The sequence below is a fragment of the Camarhynchus parvulus genome, chromosome 1, assembly GCF_901933205.1.
Source record: "Camarhynchus parvulus chromosome 1, STF_HiC, whole genome shotgun sequence".
Taxonomy (NCBI): domain Eukaryota; kingdom Metazoa; phylum Chordata; class Aves; order Passeriformes; family Thraupidae; genus Camarhynchus; species Camarhynchus parvulus.
This window is the reverse complement of record NC_044571.1, coordinates 80,388,936-80,395,973: the sequence shown is the minus strand read 5'-3', so window position 1 is coordinate 80,395,973 and position 7,038 is coordinate 80,388,936.

Genomic DNA, 7,038 nt, shown 5'->3' with positions numbered 1-7,038 from the left:
ACCAAAAACCAAAACAGTGTTCTTAAGCAGTGACTATTTGTTTCCCTGTGTAATATTTGCTTCATTCAAGAGTCATAACTTTTTTTTCAGGATGGATATCTGTCTCTTTGTCTGCCTCTTTCCTCTGATCTTTTGTATGGTGCTTATTACTGAGTTTAGTTATTACTGAGTTTACTGAGTTTTATTACAGGTTTAAACCATTCCTTGAGTAATTTAATCTAGAGGTAAAGTCTTAGCAATTAAAAACACCTATGTATTGATCATGTACTAGAAACTGCTTGGCAGAAATATTAGAAGAATGTAGGTATTTTTCAAAGATGTTTTATGTTTCATGGTTTGCACTTAAGTGACAGTAGAGAAAGCAGTGCATATGTTTTGATGGATCTTCTGTTAAAGTTTCTTCTGTGGACCAGGCAAGAGTACTAACATTTTAGAGATGGTTTTACTCAAGTTTGCTGCATCCTAAGAAAGCTCAGGTAACAGTTTGAAAATTATTGTCCTGAGGAGTCTATTGTGTCAAGCAAAGAAGGAACCATATTCCAATGTAATATTCCATTATATATAAAGGCCACCACAGCTGCACCTAAAGTGGGGGAGATGGGAAATGGCTTTGACATTATTCAGCAGTTACCCTCTCCTTGAAGAGGAATTAGCAGCTATCTGCCCCCTTTATTAAATTAACTTCTGTAAAAGTAAACTTTTGAATATGCACAAGGTTTATAGCATGAAGGGCAGCACAACTTTATAAGAAAATAGGTATCTCAAGAGTCACACAAATAAGACTGATGAAGTTGTGTCAGCTGTCACTCTTCTGGATCCAGTCATGGTTAACTCCCAGCCTAATTTTTGGGACAGCATAGACATTCAGCAGTAGCATATGGTGAATGCACCATTCTGGCCAGCACTGATGGCCTCTCTTTTTCCTTCTCAGCCCCACTAGCTCCACATCTGATGAAAACAGACTATTTAATATTTCCACATATTGGATTCACTGTTTCTATATTTATTTTTTATAAATTCTTGGTTTTATTTAAGTGAAAGCAAATTTTGTCAACTTGGAATGGAAACAAGTTTACTATTATTTGAGGGAACATTGTTATCTGCCCAATGTGATTCAAGGTAAAACTGCATTGAAAAAAATAAATTGTGTGCAGATATGTCTGAAAGAGTCCTGAGGTTACACACTCTAATGTGAGGGTCTCATGAAATGTATGAGAGGTCAGTTTTATCAAAGGCCCTGAGGGTATAATTGGAGTTCCTCCTCTAGTACCTCAGGCCATCTGCTATGGCATCTAATAACCTCGTGAGAGCAATGAACAGCTCAGACTGTGATTTAGGGCTGTGGTCTGGCTGCCTATTGTAGCTTCTATATGAAATGAAACTCCAATTACAGTGTCTAAATTCAGAAGAGAAATAAGCAATTCAAACCTCTGGCTACTAAGGACTGGCATCCCTTACTGCCTGTGGAGCAAGGTAGGAGCAATATTTAGACCACCAGCAAGAGCTGCATAAGTTAACCATTGTGGCTTTCTTTCCTGTGATGCTACTGGGAATTAGGGCCTGACAGTCCCAGCATAGCAAAAAATCTGAATTTCTCATTTTAAACTTAGGTACTGTGACTGTCCTTAGTCCATCTTAAGTGTTGTAGCATGCAGGCTGCATACAGCCCTCCTCCTACTACTCTGTTGGAATTGTGTGAGGGGGAGGCAGGGAGTGAAAGGAAAAGCCATCTGTGCATCACATCAAGTGGTGAAACAGGGGAGAAAGATCCTGCTGCTTTCAGCTCTGTTTCCATGAATGCAGAAGTGCTGACAGAGGTAAGACCGAGAAAGAGTGATGGAGAGTGAAATTGGAAAGGAGAGAGTGAGATCCATGGACATTTTGCCACCAACCATAATGATATTATGATTTAGGCCAATCTGTGGAGATTTTAATGAGTCAAATAAAGACAGCTAAATAGTTTAAGCAAGCTACGTGCAGACTCCTTTTTCCTTACCCAGAATGTTAAGTAAGCATACAAAATCACATCCAGTGTCCATTATCCAAAGGATATCATTATCCCCCAAGGAACACTTCTCTCCTGGCAGGGCTATGTGACAGGTTGATGCCCAAAGCACTCTGTAGCTCATGGCAGAGTGGAGATTGTCATTAGACTGAAGTACAGGAACTGTTGCAATCCACTTGAAAATTTGTATTCATACGTATGCAGATGTATTTGAACAGTACAAAAATCAGACTGTACTTCTCCAGTTTTACTACATGACCCTAGGTTTCCTTTTCCTTCCTCAGTGACTTGGTATTTGAGACTTGTGCTAGCTGGGAATTCAGGCTCTTCAGTTTACCATTGCACAGTCCTCCCTGTGCTCTTTCTTGAGCACATTGACAACTGGCATTAACCTGTCACACAAACTGTTAAGTTTGTTCACATGGGCCAATGTAGTTTGGTGAAATACTGGTCTGGTCCTTGAAGCAATATATTCAAGTGCTACATCCCAGCACAGATCCTCTGAGGGGGACTGTGTACTGATCTCACCATCTGTCACACTACTGGGTGGCATCACCTGTGTTACATAGATCAGAAAGTGAGAAGAAACTGCTGTTCAATGACTTGCCTGAAGTCTTCAGTCCTGGGTTTTAGAAATCTTCATTCCTCCTGACATGTTCCCAAGATCCTGCTACAGCAATCTCTCTGTTCTAGCCACAGGCAGAGGTACATAATTAATTTGGCTCAGTCATTCTTGTCCCTTCCTTATAAGGCATGCTCTCAAGTTCCTAGAGAATGCAGAAAGATCAAGGAAAAATAGGCATTTTTAAGGCAGCCTTATAAAGAGCACAAAGGACTCAGTAGTCAGAAAAAGCTTTACTGATCCCAAACATAGGGGATATTATGCAAACAAACTCAAGTAGACTTTTATGTTGGAGTGTCGTAGACATCCTTTTCACTAAAATCCTTTCTTTAGGATTTTTTCCTTCTGGGAAGCTGAGGCCCCAGAAACAAGATGTAAACAATAGATTGTCTGCTGCTGTGGAATGCAACAGGTGGGTCTGTGATTGGTCTCCTGGGGAAGTTTTGGTTCGGTGACCAGTCACAGCAGAGCTGGCTTGCGGAGTCTGTCAAGGCCAGCTTGTGTGTTCTCATTCTTTACTTTCTATTCTTAGGTAGCTAGCAGCTTCTGGAAACTCTCCTTTTCTTTTTCTTTTTAGTATAGTTAAAATAGATGTTTATATCATAACTTAATAAATCAAGCCTTCTGATCATGGAGCCCATCTCGTCTCTTCCTTCACCCCGAAAACCTTGTGGCCAACCGGCGACATTGGAGCTTATCACTCTAGCTTTAAATTCAATGAACAGAAGTAGACACTTTCAGAGTATGAATTTTTTCTTCCTAAATTAAGTTTCAAATTTAACACAGATGAATTTTCCTCTGGAGCTGCCTATGTCTCTGCCTTGACTATAAAGAAAACCCAGGACGCCGATCTTATCAGCAAACGTCTGACTTCGAACTGCCTTCATTAGGTGAGACAAGATGGGTCTATGACCTTGGCAGTCTCCTTTCAGGAGGGCTGCCCAAACTGGAAGCTTCATCTCTCAAAACTGATTGTTTCTGAAAATAGGAGGCACATGGAATTTTGTATGTGAGAAATAATAATAAAGAGGAATAAGAGAACAAAAATGAATGTACTTGCCAATGAAGTTTAACATTCCAGATTCTGTATTTATTCTGCAAAACCAGATATCACAGTCCCAGAATTGACAGTCTATTCTTTACCTCTCTGTAGATAATAAGGAAGTAGGAAAAATTGATACATGATGTCAAACAACTCCTATGGGCAAGGGGTTGGGAAGTATTTTACCTTCTCTACCACAGTGGTGTTACACAGTCCTCAACTGTGCCCAGTATCCAGTCCTGTACAACTACTGCAGGACTCTTTTCCTCACTTAAGATCTGTTCAAATCTAGGAAACAGAGACTTGTGTGGGACATAAAAGCCTATTCCTACACCCTACCATGGTGGAGGTCCTTCTCCCATTGCTTTATTACCTTTTCTTACCTTACCTTCATCTTAGCAAGACCAGGGAGATGGTACTCAATATTCCGTAATAAGATTCATCCCAGTCATAAATATTTTTTTAATAGTATGGTTTGAAATGACAACAGCAGAACAACATTAGGCTCATAAATACAGCTGAAATACCTGACACATCACTTGGACAAGGAAAACACAAGAGTCAGGAGTGTTGTTTTCTCCTTGATAGTTTTGAGGAAGAGGAGTTTCTCTTTCTCTTCTGTTTTATTTTTTTCTCTTGCAAGAGGAAAACCACTGAAAGGAGCACCTGAAGAGCAGTTGATATCAAACATATTTACATTCACAGCACTGACTCTGGGTGTTGTCAACAGCAGTAGATGGGAAGGGGGGCTGCTAACAAGTACGTTCATACTCTGGCTCTTTGAGAAGGTTTTGTCTTTTTAAGGATGTACTTAGACTTCTGATTACCCTAAAAGGAAATCTGTATCTGTCAGAAACTGAGAATTTAAATAAAAGTTTGCTTGGCAGTCTTTATCCATCTTCTCTCTTGATATATGTTGTGCACATATATATTAGTTAGCCCTTAAAATTCCTTTTCCTCTTTCAACAGTTACACACCTATATAAAACCAGTAGTCACAGTGGGTGGAGATTGAATTCCCTTTCCTTTTAAGAGGAAAGACAGCTTGGTAAAAAAAATAAATGATGTTAATTAGTTGAATATAATTGCAAATTCCTTGGAGTTAAAATGTGCTGCATGCCAGCAGAAATTGCTATTTGCCATATGGTATCAGAACACTCTGGAACGATATCTTTTCCTCTACTATTTTCTGCAGACTGAGCATGGACTTGGATTATTTGTAGCTTCCCAAGTATTTATATTATGCCAGCCAGCTCACTAAGTGTCCCAAAACAGCAGAGAGCCATGCTTGTTCAGTCCAGAAGTACTAAAAAAACAAACAAACAAAAAATCTTGGTTTTGCAAAGCTTTTAATGAAAGACTAAAGCTTCATTTTTCCAGTGGTTTGGGTAAACTCTCAGAAACCTTTTCGTTTGAGTAGTCAAGACTCTCTAACTCACTACTGAACAGTGTTATTAGGAGCAGTAAAAGAAACTTTAAGGAGGCTATCATATACTAGTCAAAATGTTGTGTACTTTGTATGAAATATTTTATAAAAAATGAAGATTTAAAAATAAGGAAAACATGGTTAAATCTTTTTGCAGCATGGTTTTAAGATTAAAAAGACAACAAAAAAATAGGAGTTTGCAGCTATGCACCTTTATTTCGTTAAAGTTTATGATCAAAAATTTCAAGTTTGCCACCTTTGCTACAAAGTCCTTAGGAGTGGATTTGATAACATTCCTTACCAGCGATTTTCCACTCTTCATTTTTAATATACACATCAACACTCAGCCCCTCCCCTCCAAAAAAGACACCAGAACTTGCTAAGAAATAGGCATTCTGTTCATGTAGATTTATATATTTGAGAAAATTGCTGTCTGAGCAACTGTGAGAGATACAAGGGGACTCACACAAGCCCTGATAAATTCTGACTTTAAAATTACATGAAATTTCATTTTCCAGCTGTAAATATGTATTTGGATGTTACAATAGCAACACGGCCTTAATTACACTTGTAGCTCAGTTTTTTAACCTTTTCTTCAGTTTTATGCCCATGTTAATGCTATCAGGTTGATAAAGCTAGCAGCTTTAACTGAAAAATTGGCAGTAAATTTTCAAATGTCATTGCTCAAATAGGATAGTTTTGGTAATGGATATATTTTTCTCTTGAAAGTAAACACTGATATCGCATGAAAAAGTAGGTTATTTGAGTTGTTAGACCTGTCAAATGGACAAGTTGTTTTTTTTCCATACACTCTGTAAACTGAAGATGAATTATATGTGTGAGGATATCCAGGATTAGGGGTCCTAAATTTCTCAAGAAACCCACCCCAAACCAAGACATAGAGGAATTCATAGAAGTACTTCTAGTGTCTTCATAGAGTCATATAGTCACAGAACAGCTTGGTTTGGAAGTGACCTTTAAAAGTCATCCAGTCCATCTGCCCCCTGCAGTGAGCAGGGACATCTTCACCTAGATCAGGTGGCTCTGAGTCATTTCCAGCCTGACCTAGGATGTTTCCAGGGATGGCCCATCGACCATATCCCTGGGCATCTTGTGCCAGTATTTAATCGCTCTTGCTGTTAATAAATTTCATCTTTGTAGCTATTCTAAATTGATTCTCTTTCAGTTTACAGCTATAATCCCTTATCCTTTGGCAACATGCTCTTGTTAAAAGTCCCTTTGCTCCTAAAGGCCTCCTTTAAGGATTGAAAGCCCATAATAAGGTTTCCCTTGAGCCTTCTCTTCTCCAGACAGTTCACCCACAACTCTCTCAGCTTTTTCTCAAGGGTGGTGCCCCACCCTTCTGATCATCTTTGTGTCTCTCTCTGGAACTGCTCTAACAGCTCCATGTCCTTGCGTCAGGGGTTCCTCAGCTGGACACAGCACTGCAGGTGCTGTCTCACCAGAGTAGAGCAGAGCAGAGGGTCAGAATCCTCTCCCTCCCCCTGCTGCCCACGCAGCTTTGGGTGCAGCCCAGGATGAGCTTGGCTTTCGGGCTGTGAGTGTCCATGGCTGGGTCACACTGTGTTTCTCATCTCTTAAGAAACCCCCAAGTCCTTCTGGGCAGGGCTGCTCTGATCTGCTCATCCCCCAGCCTATGTTGGTACCAGAGATCACCCCAGCCTTGCAGGACCTTGCATCTGGGGTCAATTCCCAGTATCGATCCATTTCAAGGTGTTTGTGCTTCAAACCAATAATTTACAGTATACAGTATGATAAAATATAGAATTTACAAATTAGGGCTGGCCATGGAGGTTGGTTTATGCTGTTTAAAAATTTAGAAGTTATAGCATCTTTCTACTGAGGTTTCCAATGATATTCACAAAAACAGTACAGGTTTCGCCCATAGTTCTAACATGTAGTCCTAACAACTTCAAGGCAAAA